Raw genomic sequence first — 17,875 nt, 5'->3', positions numbered from 1 at the left:
ATAGCTCATTAGGCTGTTAGACTGCTAGCAATGTAAAGAGAGGAAAAAACATCCCCCAAAAAGTCCCCAAACATTTGAATTTGTCAAAACAAATTACACAGTGACGGAGCTGTAAAGGTGCCAGGTCATCTAGCCCTGGAATGATGTTGTGCTTTTACCAACTCTTCTTTCGCCAACTCTCAAAACTTGTTTTGTGTGTTAGTGTGTGTGTGTGTGTGTGTGTGTGTGTGTGCGTACGTGTATCCATGTCTGTGTGTGTGTGTTTGTGATTCCCTGCATGCCTTTCTTCTTCATTAATCTTTCAATGGAGTACTTAGAAAGCTGACATATATTTATCATTATCCCCGTGTATTTCTATTAACAGGCAACTATAGCTTTTAATTGTGACACATTTAAGACAAGTCAAAACATTTAAAACATATTAACAGAACATGCTGAACAGAGCACTGAGAATTTGAACCACATTAAAACAGAGGAAAGCTGATTGTGAGAAAGTGTACATGTGTTAATTAATCTTATGAGTGTGACTTTAAAGGAAGAACTATGAAAGGCAGTTGTAGTTACATTAGTTGTCAGTAGTGTGTTTTGTTCCAATATGACAATAGCTTTTAACCACCATTGTAACTCATGATCCAGTAAATCATTTCACTAAACGTTTGGAACTAAGAGAACTTATATGCAAAAAGATGCCTGTTTCACCTATTCTTCATTGTTGTTAGTTAAGGTGATCTCTCCAAATATGAATAAAAAGTCTGATATGTGCACCAACACACAATACAAGCCAGATACATCCCAGCACCAGTAAATGCATAATAGTTGGTATTTGTACATTTAGATATAAATTATCACAAGAAGAGCATACTGGTCTAATGTATGTTTTTTGGTCCTTTGTAAAACCACATTTTACTATTTCACTCTTTATTACATTATGTAAAAACAACGATATTGATGAATAAATTAAATTGGCTTGAAATTGAAATATGGAAACCCCAAAATCTTTGAAATGTGAGAAAGGCATGATGTGTGTGTGTGTTAATGTGGTTATTCACTTAGTGACGCCCTGAAATAGTATCGCATGTGGGTCCCCTGTGAATGCTTAAGGTATCCTTAAATGTGTCCAAACCATATAGGCACCCTGCCTTTTTTGGCTTCTGCTTAGTGCTTAGTGTGCAGACTGAGATTAATATAAAGCCCTAAATTAAAACAGGGAGGACCAAGAACAGATCAGAGGAGTGCCCCTACACTGTGAGTTGTCTTCCTGGCTGGTCACCAGCAGGACGTGGGTTCGATGGACTGGACCTTCTTGCATGGCTCACACTGTTGTTGGGTTCTCAGTCATGACAGACAGTGGTCACTATGAAATAGTCTGTTACATTTACATTTGCTTGTAATCATATAATAATACTTGTAATTAGCTCCAGTAATGATTTGTCCATTCATTTTTTTTTTCTTAAAATGTATTCACTCAAATCACAGCTATTCACAATGTTTAACTGCCTTTTTTTCCTCAGGGGAGCTAACAATTCATCTGATATTGGGGAGACAAGGTAAGACTCCTCACAGGATCTATACATATTAGTATATATAGGTATTCTCTCTGTCTCTCTCTCTAAATTGGTTTAAATTGGCTTAAATGTCCTCTACAAGAGAAATTGAAATATGGAAACCCCAAAATCTTTGATATGTGGGAAAGGCATGATGTGTGTGTGTGTGTGTGGCTTTTCACTTAGTGATGCCCTGAAATAGCATCACTTGAGTGTTGAGTGCTCATTCAGATACTAAGTGATAGGAGAGTGTATTCCCCTCCTCATAGTATGATGGCTGATGAGAGGAGGAGAAAAGCTGTATGAATCTCATTGGGTTGGCAGGGGCAGGTTATAGGATGCCACCAGTATAACTAATGTTGTAAGAGCTTGCATGCATGCATTATTATTATGCATTGTGATTAGACTAGTTTAACATGAAGTAGTTTATAAAATGCATAAAATGCCATTTGTTTAGATTTAGTGTCTACACATAGCAGGTCCATTGTACACCAGTGCATTATTATTATGCATTGTGATTAGACTAGTTAAATGTCTTAACTCCTGATTGCTCTTTTGTGATGCTTTTTATGATGTTAAGCTATAGTACTGCTGTTTTTCATGTTGTTGTGCATCTACTTTATTCCCAACTGTTATCTATGGCATGTAGTGACACATTCCCTGTGATCATCACTAACATATCGATTAACATATCCTTTACATGAGACTCTCTCTACCCCATTTTGGTCACACTTTATTTGGCTGCTCATATTATCAACAAACTGGCTGTTGAAACTCTGTTAACTACAATTTCTGGTTAAGGTTAGGGTTAGGGGTTGGGTTTGGTTAAGATGATGTTCATCAAACAATTGTAAGCAATCCTCTGTAAAGTGTCTGTAGGCCGACTATCTGGTGTTACCCTGTTTGGTGATTGCCACCTCACAAATATGTGTATGGACAAAGGGTGGCGCACTCAGAAGTATAGTTTTCAGTGCAGCATACACATCCTAAATCCTCACCAAATGCAAACATTCTCATCCAAGTCTGCTTTTAGCTAAGTAGCACACAAAGCAACCATTCCAGAAAGTGGGAGTAATTTTTTTAAGCCTTTTTGTTTGTATTTAAATATGCTTGTAATCCATATAGAAACCTGTAACCATGGACGCGGACATGGCCACTTATGGCAAGGCTGGCATTTACCTCCGTAAGCCAGAGAAGGAGAGACTTGAGGCCCAAACCAAGCCCTTTGATGCAAAGTCAGCTTGCTATGTAATTGACAAGGAGGAGTTGTACCTGAAGGCTACAATCAAGAAGAGAGATGGTGCCAATGTCACCGTTGAACTGCTTGACTCCAAGGAGGTAAGTTAGCAAGGCTCTTAGTTAAGAAAATGATTGACTATTTCCATTGAATAGAACGTTTCTTGACTATATCTCTCTATATTGTCCATTTGTTTTAGGAAAGAGTCGTTAAGGAGGAGGATGTCCACCCCATGAATCCTCCCAAGTATGACAAGATTGAGGACATGGCCATGATGACCCACCTCAATGAAGCCTCTGTCCTGTATAACCTCAAAGAGCGTTACGCAGCATGGATGATCTACGTAAGCTTTATGCTTTCTTAGAGATGAGACTATATTAAAAAAAACAGCTGTTAAACCAATCCCCTTTATTTCCTCATTCTAGACCTACTCTGGACTTTTCTGTGCCACTGTGAACCCCTACAAGTGGCTTCCTGTGTATGACCAAGAAGTGGTGGAGGCCTACAGAGGCAAGAAGCGTGTGGAAGCCCCACCCCACATTTTCTCTGTCTCTGACAATGCTTTCCAGTTCATGCTCCAAGGTAAGCATTCAATTTTAAAGCCACTAAATAATACGATTTAATAAGATATTTGTTCATGAACTAATTCAAAAAAGGGATTAATCTAAAATTGCATTTGTCCCACAGACAGGGAGAACCAGTCTGTTCTGATTACGTAAGTGTCAATGCATGACTTAAAACTTTGCATTATCTTCTATGTAACCCTACGGCACAAACAATTCTGATCTGAAATATTTTATGTTTAATCTAGCGGAGAATCTGGTGCTGGCAAGACTGTGAACACCAAACGTGTCATCCAGTACTTTGCAACAATTGCAGTGGCTGGTGGTGACAAGAAAAAGGAGGCAGTGCCTGGAAAGATGCAGGTCAGACCCCTTACACATGTATGTGCTAATTATCATAAAGCAACACAAACATTCTCTTCATAACAACATATTCCTTGGATGTTTATTCCACTCGCAGGGCTCTCTTGAAGACCAGATTATTGCTGCTAACCCACTGTTGGAGGCTTATGGTAATGCCAAGACTGTGAGGAATGACAATTCTTCCCGTTTTGTAAGTTAACTTCTTATTTCAACTCTGGCCTCAGTTCTGTGGTTATTAATAAGATACAATTTCTTAGGATATAATTCTGTCTAAAACAGGGAAAATTTATCAGAATTCACTTTGGCGCAACTGGAAAACTGGCTAAAGCTGATATTGAGACTTGTAAGTATAATTATCCTGTGTATATTAAAAAATGTACATTATTGCAGCCTTAATTTTTTCAAGTCAAAATATATTCTTCCCCTCCTAATTAGACCTGCTGGAAAAGTCTAGAGTGACATTCCAGCTTCCTGATGAGAGAGGCTACCACATCTTCTTCCAGATGATGACCAACCACAAGCCTGAGCTGATTGGTAGGGTTATTATTTTCAACCAACAATCAAAAAACATTACATGCAATTATTAATTGGCAACAACAAATTATTGTTTTCCTCCTCGACAGAAATGTGCCTCATCACAAGCAACCCCTATGACTTTCCCATGTGCAGTCAGGGTCAGATCACTGTGGCCAGCATTAATGACAAAGAAGAATTGGACGCCACAGATGTGAGATATCCATGAGATTTTCTTCTGGACAATGAATACAATGAGAATGACATTCTTTAAAAAACTAGTGATTCAAAATAATGATGTGCTTAAAATGTATTTATGCATGTAATTGCAGGATGCCATTGACATCCTGGGTTTCACTGCAGAGGAGAAAGTCACCATTTGGAAACTGACTGGTGCTGTGCTCCATCATGGCAATATGAAATTCAAGAATAAGCAGCGTGAGGAGCAGGCTGAGCCTGAGGGCACTGAGGGTAGGTTTAAAAACTCTACTGACCTTTGGTCAGTTCTAGTAATAACTACAAGGTAGTCTTATTTATTGAAGTAATTTCATTAAAAGATAGATCAGCATGTATATTATTAACTTCAAGTTTTATTTTCCTCTGATCAAAGTCATTCATATATTATATTTATTACTTACAACAGAAGCCTCTAAATGTATATACTATGTCATTCATTAGATATTTTTAGTGGCGTCTCAATTTAGGTTAAGAAAGACTTTCCTGGGTAAAATTAATTAATGTAAATAACTCACTTAAAGGCTTTGTTGTTTTAAGATGCTGACAAAGTCGCTTACCTCCTGGGCCTGAACTCTGCTGATATGCTGAAGGGTCTGTGTAACCCAAGGGTGAAAGTCGGAACTGAGTTTGTCACCAAGAGTCAGACTGTGCCACAGGTATCTCACATACTACAAGGTTGACTAAAGACCACAAGGATTTTGACATTGTTTGAAAATAATTTTACTGCTAGTATTTTCTTTCTCAGGGTTCACAGCCGTTTTTATTGACAACATTTCAAAACTTTTCAAGGACCTTTAATTAAATCTCCATGAATCTTAACAAGCTAATAAATACACAGAATGATATACTTTACAGCAGAGAATGGGCCTAAACTAGAAAAGTAAATAACAACCTTTTCCATTACTTTTCTATTAGACTATGTCAATTCAAGTAGAGACTGCATCAGGCACAACAAAACCATTATCCATGGAAGAGTACAACAACATAATTAATTTCATTACACCTACATTCAACAAAACTTGACTTTTCCAGAACTTTCAGAGACTTGACTGAATTCCATGACTTTCCTAGCCCTGAAAAATGGGATTTTAAAACTCCATGACTTTTCCAGGATTTCCATGACAGTGTAAACCCTGCTTTTTCTCATCATCATAATAAGTAAGTAGTAATTCTTACATATTGTTTTAGGTCAACAACTCAGTGTCAGCCTTGTGCAAGTCTATCTATGAGAGGATGTTCTTGTGGATGGTCGTTCGTATCAACGAGATGCTGGACACCAAGAAGGGAAGTCAGTTCTACATTGGTGTGCTCGACATTGCTGGATTTGAGATTTTTGATGTGAGGACAAAATTATGAGATTCTTCACTATTTGTTTCTAGTAACTTACGGGGCCACTCTCAATAATGTTTGAATATGTATCCAACACAGTACAACAGCATGGAGCAGCTGTGTATCAACTTCACCAATGAAAAACTGCAACAGTTCTTCAACCACACCATGTTTGTCCTGGAGCAAGAGGAGTACAAGAAAGAGGGCATTGTTTGGGCGTTCATTGACTTTGGCATGGACTTGGCTGCCTGCATTGAGCTGATTGAAAGGGTCAGTTTCAATCAATCCAGCTAGCACAGTGGTAGATTTGTATAGTTTCATGATGTCCACTTTTATAACTAAGCAATCTTATTTTTCAACAGCCCATGGGTATCTTTGCCATCCTTGAAGAGGAGTGCATTGTCCCCAAGGCCTCTGACACCACCTTCAAGGACAAGCTGTATGCCCAGCATCTTGGCAAGAACGCAGCCTTTGAGAAGCCCAAGCCTGCCAAAGGCAAAGCTGAAGCTCACTTCTCCCTGGTGCACTATGCCGGCACTGTGGACTACAATGTTACTGGATGGTTGGACAAGAACAAGGATCCACTGAACGACTCTGTTGTGCAGCTGTACCAAAAGTCATCGGTCAAACTTTTGCCTGTCCTGTACCCACCTGTTGTTGAGGGTAATAACCAGTTCAAGTCAAAAAGCTAATACACAAATAGTAATTATATTAGATTCTATGTAAATAACTCAATTATCCGATTCATTATTTGTATGTCAAAAGAGAGTGGTGGCGCTAAGAAGGGTGGTAAGAAGAAGGGTGGCTCCATGCAGACTGTGTCCTCACAGTTCAGGGTATGTGTTTTAATATCAAGAAGAAAATGATCAATCAATCAATCAATAATTGTCCCAGCACAATGAACTGTATGATTCAAATTGTATACATTATTGTCTCAACAGGAGAATTTAGGTAAACTGATGACAAACCTGAGGGCCACCCATCCTCACTTTGTGCGTTGTCTGATTCCAAATGAAATTAAGAAACCAGGTAAATGGCTTTTAGTAAATTAAGACAGGTCCATTATTCAACACCTTGTATTTCCTTGAATATTTTACACCTCCGTATTTTCACAGGTTATATGCAGAACTTCCTGGTCATCCACCAGCTCAGGTGTAATGGTGTACTGGAGGGCATCAGAATCTGTAGAAAGGGTTTCCCAAGCAGAGTCATGTATGCTGACTTCAAGCAGAGGTGAATTAAGAAAGCAAATAAAGTATTACAAATATTCAATACTGAATTAAGACAAGGGAAAATAATATATGTTTTTTTTTATGCCAGATACAAAGTGCTGAATGCTGGTGTTATCCCTGAAGGTCAGTTCATTGATAACAAGAAGGCTTCTGAGAAGCTCTTGGGATCCATCGATGTTGACCACACCCAGTATAAGTTTGGACACACTAAGGTAAAGAATTTTCAGATGGATTTGACATCATCAGACATTCAAATTAAATGAAACACATGAAACAAGAGAAACATTCTTGATGACCCACCATGAGCCCAGAGAAAGCATATGCAAATACATCATCATTCACTCTCTCAGGTGTTCTTCAAAGCTGGTCTGCTGGGTACCCTTGAGGAGCTGCGAGATGAGAAACTGGCTTCCCTGGTCACAGGAACTCAGGCTCTCTGCCGTGGTTATCTTATGAGGAGAGAGTTTGTGAAGATGACGGAAACGAGGTACATTTCATTTAGTGAAATAAAATTGTAAGATATTGTATAAGCTGTATTGGCTTTAACTCACGCAGCTTAGTCAGCGTAGGCCGCATGTTTAGTCAATAACTATGTGACATCATAAATTCATTCAAGTCACCAATCATAATCAATTAAAAGAAATTGGGCATGGCAGGAATTGAACCTAGGATAACAGCTTGGAAGACAGCGGTACTAACTGCTGGAACATCGGTACACTTACAATAGCACATCACACCATTAAGCCACTATTGACACAGATCCGTAGCAATAATGTAAATCTCATTGCTTATCGCTAAATGTTTTATTTGTCAACAAATGAATTATTTTGCAGGGATGCGGTCTACACCATCCAGTACAACGTGCGCTCATTCATGAATGTCAAGCACTGGCCATGGATGAAGGTTTATTACAAGATCAAGCCTCTTCTAAAGAGCGCTGAGACAGAGAAGGAGCTTGCTAACATGAAGGAGGACTTTATTAAATGTAAAGAGAATCTGGTAAAGGCTGAAGCCAGGAAGAAGGAACTTGAGGAAAAGATGGTGGCTCTGGTCCAAGAAAGGAATGACCTGCATATGCAAGTGTCATCTGTAAGTGTATCAATGTTAATGATAATATGGGTAATCAACTCATCATCGCTAATTATTGCTGGTGGTACTATTTTACATCTTTAGGTATCACATATTCACAAACAAGGTTCTGACTCTGACTACTTACTAATTGTAGGGATCTGATACTCTCACGGATGCTGAGGAGAGGTGTGAGGGTCTGATCAAGAGTAAGATCCAGCTTGAGGCCAAACTTAAGGAGACGACCGAAAGACTGGAAGATGAAGAGGAAATCAATGCTGAGCTGACTACCAAGAAGAGGAAACTGGAGGATGAGTGCTCTGAGCTCAAGAAGGACATTGATGATCTGGAGCTTACTTTGGCTAAAGTGGAGAAGGAGAAACATGCCACTGAGAACAAGGTTTGGACACATTGCAACACAGGTCGAAAATATGCATACAGTGAGTAATTTTAATTTCACTTGATTTTGACGTGTCAATTTAAATGTACAGGTTAAAAACCTGACTGAAGAGATGGCTGCTCAAGATGAGTCCATTGGTAAGCTAACAAAAGAGAAGAAAGCCCTCCAAGAGGCCCATCAGCAGACTCTTGATGATCTTCAGGCAGAGGAAGACAAAGTCAATTCTCTGACCAAAGCCAAGACTAAGCTTGAACAACAAGTGGATGATGTGAGTTAGAAATTGATAAAGTATAAAGGAATCACATCTGTATTGCTCCCTTATTACCTCTGGCATTAACTGCTTTGAATCACAAACTTTGAATTCACAGCTTGAGGGTTCCCTAGAGCAAGAAAAGAAGCTCCGCATGGACCTTGAGAGAGCCAAGAGAAAGCTTGAGGGTGACCTGAAACTGTCCCAGGAGAATGTCATGGATCTGGAGAATGACAAGCAGCAGTCTGATGAGAAGCTGAAGAAGTAATGTAGAATTATATTAGCAACTAATGATTCATGCAAACATGTACTCTATTTTTAGTCCTTTTTTTGTACAAGCAGCAGTTAACAACTATTTGAAATTACAATTAAACAGGAAGGACTTTGAAACAAGCCAGCTCCTTAGCAAGATTGAGGATGAACAATCAATGGGTGCTCAGCACCAGAAAAAGATCAAGGAGCTTCAGGTTTGTTTCACATCTTCAGTACCGAATAGTGTTTATTATCATCTGCATGTTCTGTCTTAGAATCACTGATTTCTTTTTAACAACCAATAGGCCCGCATTGAAGAATTGGAAGAAGAGATTGAGGCTGAGCGTGCAGCTCGTGCTAAGGTTGAGAAGCAGAGAGCTGATCTCTCCAGGGAACTTGAGGAGATCAGTGAGAGGCTTGAGGAGGCTGGTGGTGCCACTGCTGCTCAAATTGAGATGAACAAGAAGCGTGAGGCTGAGTTCCAGAAGCTGCGTCGTGATCTTGAAGAGACTACTCTGCAGCATGAAGCAACTGCTGCTGCTCTCCGCAAGAAGCAGGCTGATAGCGTGGCCGAGCTGGGAGAGCAGATCGACAACCTCCAGCGTGTCAAGCAGAAGCTTGAGAAGGAGAAGAGTGAATTCAAGATGGAGATTGATGATCTCTCCAGCAACATGGAGGCAGTTTCTAAAACTAAGGTTTGTGACATGTATACCTTTGTGTTCTAGCTTACAAACAATATCTTACTGCAAACAATGATGCAAAATGTCTGAATGTACAAACTCTTGTAAACAACTGGTTATTAACTGTTGTGAAGTAAAATGGTAATAATTGCTTTAAACAGTTTTGACAAGTTGGTAGTATGCGCATATACAATCACATTTTTAATCAGACAGTGAAGGTGGGCGTATATGGTCTGTAGCCTGTATATGGTCATGGCTGCTGCTTGCTCCACAGTGCCCCCCGTATACAATCGAATATTCATCCACTTGATCATGTCATAATTTTCCCACTTTCATGGTTTGCCTAGTAGACTAGTTCCTCCACAAGGCCAGTGCATCTAGGACAAAAACCCATCCTAATACTCAACTTCTCCTCACTAAAACCAGCCCATGCCGCTGAAGCCAGATTCGTCAATGATGCATCCTACAATATATGTCTTGTTCCTATTACACTCACTGTATCCAGAAATTCATCCCGGTAACTACAACCTTAAACACACTTCTTCATTAACAGGGAAATCTGGAGAAGATGTGTCGCACCCTTGAGGACCAGCTCAGTGAGGTGAAGGCCAAGAGTGAGGAAGGTGCTCGCCAGCTCAATGACCTCAGTGCTCAAAGAGCAAGACTCCAGACTGAAAATGGTAAAACTTACAGAATGTCAGACATTTATCCCCTTCTTGTTCATGTTATACTGTATGTTTTGTATGTCAAGAACATATCTCAATTAGGTGAGCCAAGCCTGAAAAGTATTAAAAAAGAGAGCATATTTCTCTAATCTTTCTATAGTTTTCATCTGTTTATTGCTCAGATATGCTAAACACTTCATTCTTTAACTCTTTCATCAGGTGAATTCAGCCGCCAGCTAGAGGAGAAAGATGCTCTTGTGTCTCAGCTGACCAGAAGTAAACAGGCTTTCACTCAGCAAATTGATGAGCTGAAGAGGCTGAATGAAGAGGAGGTCAAGGTAATGAATCTGAATATAATACCACACCACTTACTATTAAGCCAAGGGCATCAGGCACATCTATTTAGTAACACAAATCATTTTCCACAAACAGGCCAAGAATGCCTTGGCCCATGCTGTTCAGTCTGCACGCCACGACTGTGACCTTCTGAGGGAGCAGTTTGAGGAAGAGCAGGAGGCAAAGGCTGAGCTGCAGCGTAGCATGTCCAAGGCCAATGGCGAGGTTGCTCAGTGGAGGACAAAGTATGAAACTGATGCTATCCAGCGCACTGAAGAGCTTGAGGAGTCCAAGTATGTACCAAAACGGCAAAGAAACACATAGTTATTTACTAAAACCTGTTATTTTCTCAGGAAAAAACTATCGCGTCCTCTCACTCAAATGTATTGCTTTATCAGGAAAAAGCTTGCTCAGCGTCTGCAGGATGCTGAGGAGCAAATTGAAGCTGTCAACTCCAAGTGTGCTTCTCTGGAGAAGACCAAGCAGAGACTCCAGGGTGAGGTTGAGGACCTCATGGTTGATGTGGAGAGAGCCAATGGTCTGGCTGCCAACCTTGACAAGAAACAGAGGAACTTTGACAAGGTAATATTTTCAAACACAACATTTACAACATTTATGGTTGAATGTGAGGTTCACCTGAAAATGTTTTGAAAGGTCCTGGCAGAATGGAAGCAAAAGTACGAGGAGGGCCAGGCAGAGTTGGAGGGCACCCAGAAAGAGGCTCGCTCTCTCAGCACTGAGATGTTCAAAATGAAGAACTCCTATGAGGAGTCTCTTGACCAACTGGAGACAATGAAAAGGGAAAACAAGAACCTCCAACGTGAGTCAAAATCACAAAATGCAAAAAAGTGCCTAATAGTATATCATATTATTGAATTTGAACATAAAGTGCTAACTGTACTTCTACAGAGGAGATCTCAGACCTTAGTGAGCAACTTGGTGAGACTGGGAAGAGCATTCATGAGCTGGAGAAGGCCAAGAAGACTGTTGAGTCTGAGAAGGCAGAAATCCAGAATGCCTTGGAAGAATCTGAGGTAAATAAAACAACAAAAAGTAAGCTATGATTCAGTAATAGATGGCTGGAAAATGCTTACGTATTTAATCGAAACAGGGAACTCTAGAACATGAAGAATCCAAGATTCTCCGTGTCCAGCTTGAGCTGAACCAGGTCAAGGGTGAGGTTGACAGGAAGCTTGCAGAGAAGGATGAGGAGATGGAGCAGATCAAGAGGAACAGCCAGAGGGTGACTGACTCCATGCAGAGCTCCCTGGACACTGAGGTCAGGAGCCGGAATGATGCCCTGAGAATTAAGAAGAAGATGGAGGGAGACCTCAACGAGATGGAGATTCAGTTGAGCCACGCCAACCGCCAGGCTGCTGAGTCCCAGAAACAACTGAGGACAATCCAGGGTCAGCTCAAGGTAAGTAATTCATTTCATCATTGTTCCTGTAATGCACCATGACACAATCCTGACATCGTCCCTCTTATAGGATGCCCAGCTGCACCTTGATGATGCTGTCAGAGGACAGGAGGACATGAAGGAGCAGGCTGCCATGGTGGAGCGCAGGAACACCCTGATGGTGGCTGAGATTGAGGAGCTTAGAGCTGCCCTGGAGCAGACAGAGAGAAGCCGCAAAGTGGCTGAGCAGGAGCTGATTGATGCCAGTGAGCGTGTTGGCCTCCTGCACTCTCAGGTAGAGAGAAGTAAAGGTTCTTGGACTGCAATTACATCATCATTTTCACCACTTAATGTATAATACGGATTTATACCTTAACCCTAGAACACAAGTCTGCTTAACACCAAGAAGAAGTTGGAGGTTGACCTGGTTCAGATCCAAAGCGAAGTTGAGGATACTGTCCTGGAGGCAAGGAATGCTGAAGAGAAGGCCAAGAAAGCCATCACTGATGTAAGCAATGTTGCACTTCTTTCCAAATGATAATTCTGTTCAAATTTTGAGAATGTGTTATTTTCTAATATGAAAACCTTATCATCATCTAGGCTGCCATGATGGCAGAGGAGCTGAAGAAGGAGCAGGACACCAGTGCTCATCTGGAGAGGATGAAGAAGAACCTGGAGGTCACCGTGAAGGATCTGCAACACCGCCTGGATGAGGCTGAAAATCTGGCCATGAAGGGTGGCAAGAAACAACTCCAGAAACTGGAGGCCAGGGTATGCAACAAGCAGGAGAGCTGTATGTGGTATATTATGTAGATATTTATGTGAAGGTTAAGGTCTGGTATTAAGTAGACACTTTTATCCCCAAAAAATAAGAAGGGCATACAGCAGTGTATCAAATGTGAAGACACATATCACTGTACCACCAACATCCACAATATATATACATATAAATAAAAATGTGCTATGGATAATACTAAAACACTAAAATGGAAAATATTCCCCACATTAAGGTTCGTGAACTGGAAGGTGAGGTTGAGGGTGAACAGAGACGTGGTGTTGATGCTGTCAAGGGAGTACGCAAATACGAGAGGAGGGTCAAGGAGCTCACCTACCAGGTAATTTATTAAGATGCCACATATTTGCAATTGTGACAATTATGTCACATTTGCAAGTTTCTATCTGTTAACTGTGACATTTTATCCATAATTGTGATGCCCTATCCTGAAATTGGAACTTTTTCATATCCCGTAAAGAGGAGATTGCTTTTCAGACTTCTATATTTCCATTTTCACTTCAGACTGAGGAGGACAAGAAGAATGTCAACAGACTCCAGGATCTGGTTGACAAGCTGCAGCTGAAAGTTAAGGCCTACAAGAGGCAGGCTGAGGAGGCTGTAAGTAGTCTATTTTGTTTTCTTTTGCTTAAGCAAAATGTTTTCGCCTAGTCTAAAGTACATTATCAATATTTATCATTCTGTTCACAGAAACATATTTTTAAAGAGTTCTGTTCTTAAAAACTGTTTTTTTTTCACTTAACAGAACGTTTAAGTTAAGAGTATAAGTTAGGAATTTAAGTAAAGAGTCTAGGTTAAGAATTTAGGTTAAGAGTCTTGTCTCCCCACACACTTCCAAAGGAGGAACAGGCCAATGCCCACTTGTCCAAGGTCAGGAAGGTTCAGCATGAGCTGGAGGAGGCTGAGGAGCGTGCTGACATTGCTGAGTCCCAGGTCAACAAGCTCAGGTCCAAGACCCGCGATGGTGGAAAGGTAAAAATGTAATATTTCTTCTGTAGGTTTTTCGGTAAATACCGCTAGTTGGCCCTGCTTATTTGCTGTTTAGTTAACGCATGCAATTATGATATGGCGGAGGATGTATAAGGCCTAGCAATTATTATTGTAGACATATGCCTAGAAGCAAACCTTTTTCATAATAGCTTCACATAATAAGCCAATAACTGCACTTTAAGTTTGCATCTCTACCACATAAGCCTAGGCTAATATAATTGACTTGTCCGTTCTCCATAAACAAATGGGAAATCTTCTCACGGGTGTGAAATAACATTCAAGGAATACATTTCGAACCCAAAAGTTTTATTATCGTCTAATTTTACAATTCTCTAATTCTCTAATCAACGGCTAAACTTATAGACTAAAACGCATGGATGTCTAGACCTCCTTTTAACATGCTTGTGGAAAGAAGAGAAAGTATCTACTGCAAATAGAAATAGAACATAGTTGCAAATAGAAATTTAACACAATTATCCTGTTAGGCTTGATTTATTATATGATATATTTACACATGCCTCTTTCTTTGTGTTCTGTCTTTCAAAGGGGAAAGAATCTGCAGAGTAATTCCTCTGGAAACTTGACACTGTCGACTTGTGACAGCGCATAGGCTACTACTTAATACTTAATAAATACTTAACTTCTGGAGCAATAATCTGATTATGTGTTTGTGAGTTCATACATTCATTTTATTTCATTTTTGTGGAGTGAACAACCGCTATGCCTTGATATACAAGAATGATAAACACATACAAGATTGATGTATTAAATATTGATCAGCACATTATTTTCTCCCACCTGGGTCAGATATAATTCGGTTTCATTACTTTTTTAAAGCTAGGTTGCTATGGTTATGCTATGTTCAGCCTGTATGACAAATGAAAAACTGCAAAACAAATGCTGGCCATCAATCAAATCAAACTGTATTTGTACTGCACATCTCATACCAGGAGGTAACACAATGTGCCTCACAGTAGGTGTGTAAAGACACACAGATTTTCCAGAGATAAATAAACAGGAAATGATGTACTAACCACACTGGCACCGTAAAGGACTGCTCAGCACAGTTATCAATGAAGGCCAGCTGCATTGAGTCATTACAGCAAACATTATTATTGAAAGTTATATAATTTATATGAAGAATATATAACTTTCATAACTCAATATATAATGACTGCTTTTTATAAGCCGTCAGATGTAGCCTATGAGTTTTGACTTCAACAGGCCTTCAACAGCACTGCAGCAATATTTAGTTTGTTTAATGTCCAACATATCCTAAAGGCTCAAGCTTAGTTTACTGGCCAAAGAGTGTTTCTCCTCAATATCTTGTGTTGCCAGGTTGCTTTGCAACAGTAGGCATATTCGTACTGACGCGTATGAGAATTACACACGATCACGTGCTGCTGTCATGACTCATAGCGTGTGCCTAAAATAACCATGAAAATGGCACTCCTTCCCATTTAAGCATGTTATCTGGCAGTGATCATAAATATATAGGTGTGCAGGATTAACAGTATCCATGGAATGAACATACCAGAGAGGATACCAGAGGCCTACTACTATTTTGCGAAGCATGGCAGAGTAATCAGTGTTACAAGTGTGACATGCAAGGATAATTGGCTCTCCATACTATTTATTTGTAAATAAACCATAGAACATTGATTCGCCTCCCCATCCAGAATACACCAAAGGAGTCAACAGATGGAAACCCGCGTGGAAACTTCCACTCCCATTTGAAAGATATGCTCCAGTGATAACTGGTCCACTTTAAGTAGCAGACAGAGCATAATACATCGATGGAGAATTTACACTAGAGTAGTATGCCAAAAGTGTACACCCTGGGAATTTCAGTTAATTAACTGCTCTCCTCCACACCCCATCAAAGTCACAATTCACACGCAACATAACAGTCATGTGTAACAGATATGTTCATATACTGAATAATGACACTGAAATATGACCGGTGCCGTGTAAATATAACTTGTCAACTCAACACTCACAAGATACAAATGTCCTTTGAACACTCACTCACAGATGCACACTCACACAGCATGGATGAAGTGGAAAAGGGTGAAACCTTCACATTCTTTATCTGTTTACAGCTGAATCTGTTGCAATTGTAATACAATTGTAATAAAACATCTGTATTCTGATATCTAAAATAACATTTGTACTGTACTGTTGTACTGTACATGGATGCGTACACTTTGAAATCTTACCTTGATGTTAAAACAATCGATCTTGATGCTAAAACAATTTTTTTTTTTTGTGAAGAGGGTTCACATTTTGATTGAAGTTTAACACTTTAACCCAGTAATGTCAGTCATGATTTTATTGACCTGTTTTTGGATTGTTTTGATGGTTGTGGAAGATTCACCAACAGGTATGACCAGGGGTGGCTCGTCCATAAGGGCGATTTGGGCGATGCACTGCCAACGGGCAACAGTCAGCCAACAGTTAAGCAAAAGTTGTGCTTCAAATGGCCCTGCCCCTTTTTAGGGCGATCTGGGGCGAAATGGAAATCGTCCAAGAACTCTCCCATTGACTCTCATGTTAAATCCATTTTTTTCACAAAACAGGGCTCTCAATGCATTCTATATGGCTTCCGGGAGGGCTTGTACCTCCATGCTTTCGTCATATGGTAATTTTTGTATCGTGTCATGCCCGTCTACTGCTTAGATGTTGCCAGTCAGGTCATAAGAATTTCACTGCTCTGATGACGCTAAGTTATTTGGTTCATGTGACAATAAACACTTTGACTTTGACTTTGACTTGACTTTGTCTTAGGCCTACCTCTCCTTCGAATCTAGGTAGATGTTTAGTGCTTTTTCTAATACTGGCCCCAGACAGCTGCTACACTAACATTTACACAAATGGTGTGAATAGCAGTTGGCAGTGAGTTAAATATAAATAGTGTGAATAGCAAGAATACCACATTGAACAGGTGCCATTCACCATTGCAGAGTAAATTAAATGTAACGACACTCTAAACATCATGATGTGATTTATTAAATATTTCAAGAGCTCAGATGGAAGCACAAACTTGTGCTACACATCATAAACAACATGAGGCGGTAAGAGTGAATTGAAGGTGTTTTTCTCTTAAATCAATTGAAAACGTTTTTTTTGTTTTTTTGTTGGTCAACCCAAAAATGTGGATAAGTATACAAGATTTGATGGAGATTATAACTCACATGTCACAGTACACCACCAGTGCACGTTCTCCATCATCGGAATGAAATGTAGTTGCTCTGCCCCTGCCAAAAAAGGCTTTTTCAAACACGCTACCTGTTTGTGTGGTATAAAAAGTTGTAAGGGTAATTCTTGTATCCTTTTTTATCAATTAGAGATTATGCAGGCCTACATAAATGGATTGTGTCCTTTTCGATAACCAATCAAAACAGCAGTGAAACATCTGACTAACAACAATGTATAACATTACAAAATGAAAACTAGTACAGGGTTAAAGTGCTTCTGTACATTTTTCTTTCTTTTGCTTACTGTTGAAGATAGTGGTGAGTAAAAGCATCATGTTACTTGAGCTGTATGTTTAACTGAAGGGGCCAATGGAATATACACTAAATTGCACAAATGTACAACTACAATAAACATCAGAGTTTCCCTTATTGCTTGATGGAATGCACTCAGATAATCCATATTACAGACTAATAATTTCACTCCTTAAAATTGTCTCAGATTTTAATGCAGAACAATATTAATATAATATATTAATACTATTAATAGGTCAATACCATAAATGGACCAGATAAGGTATCATTACCACATCCCGTCAATGAAGTATACGTGCTGCTCATTTCATAACATGTTAGTTTGTCAATGTGTTTATGTGATGGCATGCTTGACGGCATGTTTAAATATACAAAACCATTCCAAGCCTTCCCTATTTGGATCCTGCTGAGTTTGCAGATGGTCACAATATAAAGCCCTGGAGGATCCCAGAGGTCCACAGAGACAAGGGGGTTCCAGTGCACAGTAAGTTGACATGCTGTGACTGCATGGTAAA

General features: G+C 39.8%; 1 pseudogene across 1 annotated transcript; it reads left to right on the top strand.

Annotated features, from left to right (window-relative positions):
* Positions 1-2,690: 2,690 nt before the first annotated feature.
* Positions 2,691-11,973, top strand: LOC308372623 (myosin-4-like; annotated as a pseudogene). The gene is made up of 32 exons: positions 2,691-2,882; positions 2,981-3,124; positions 3,207-3,363; positions 3,469-3,496; positions 3,593-3,707; positions 3,805-3,897; positions 3,987-4,050; positions 4,143-4,241; positions 4,331-4,434; positions 4,553-4,691; positions 4,995-5,113; positions 5,646-5,795; positions 5,886-6,056; positions 6,149-6,449; positions 6,552-6,622; positions 6,728-6,815; positions 6,902-7,019; positions 7,107-7,230; positions 7,369-7,505; positions 7,852-8,107; positions 8,244-8,486; positions 8,578-8,754; positions 8,855-9,000; positions 9,113-9,203; positions 9,294-9,683; positions 10,222-10,348; positions 10,553-10,671; positions 10,766-10,962; positions 11,068-11,251; positions 11,324-11,489; positions 11,579-11,703; positions 11,781-11,973. The product of its transcript is annotated as a myosin-4-like (transcript).
* Positions 11,974-17,875: the final 5,902 nt, after the last annotated feature.

The sequence above is a fragment of the Sprattus sprattus genome (assembly GCF_963457725.1).
Source record: "Sprattus sprattus genome assembly, chromosome: 11".
Lineage (NCBI taxonomy): Eukaryota > Metazoa > Chordata > Actinopteri > Clupeiformes > Clupeidae > Sprattus > Sprattus sprattus.
This window is presented reverse-complemented; position numbering and strand designations above follow the sequence as displayed.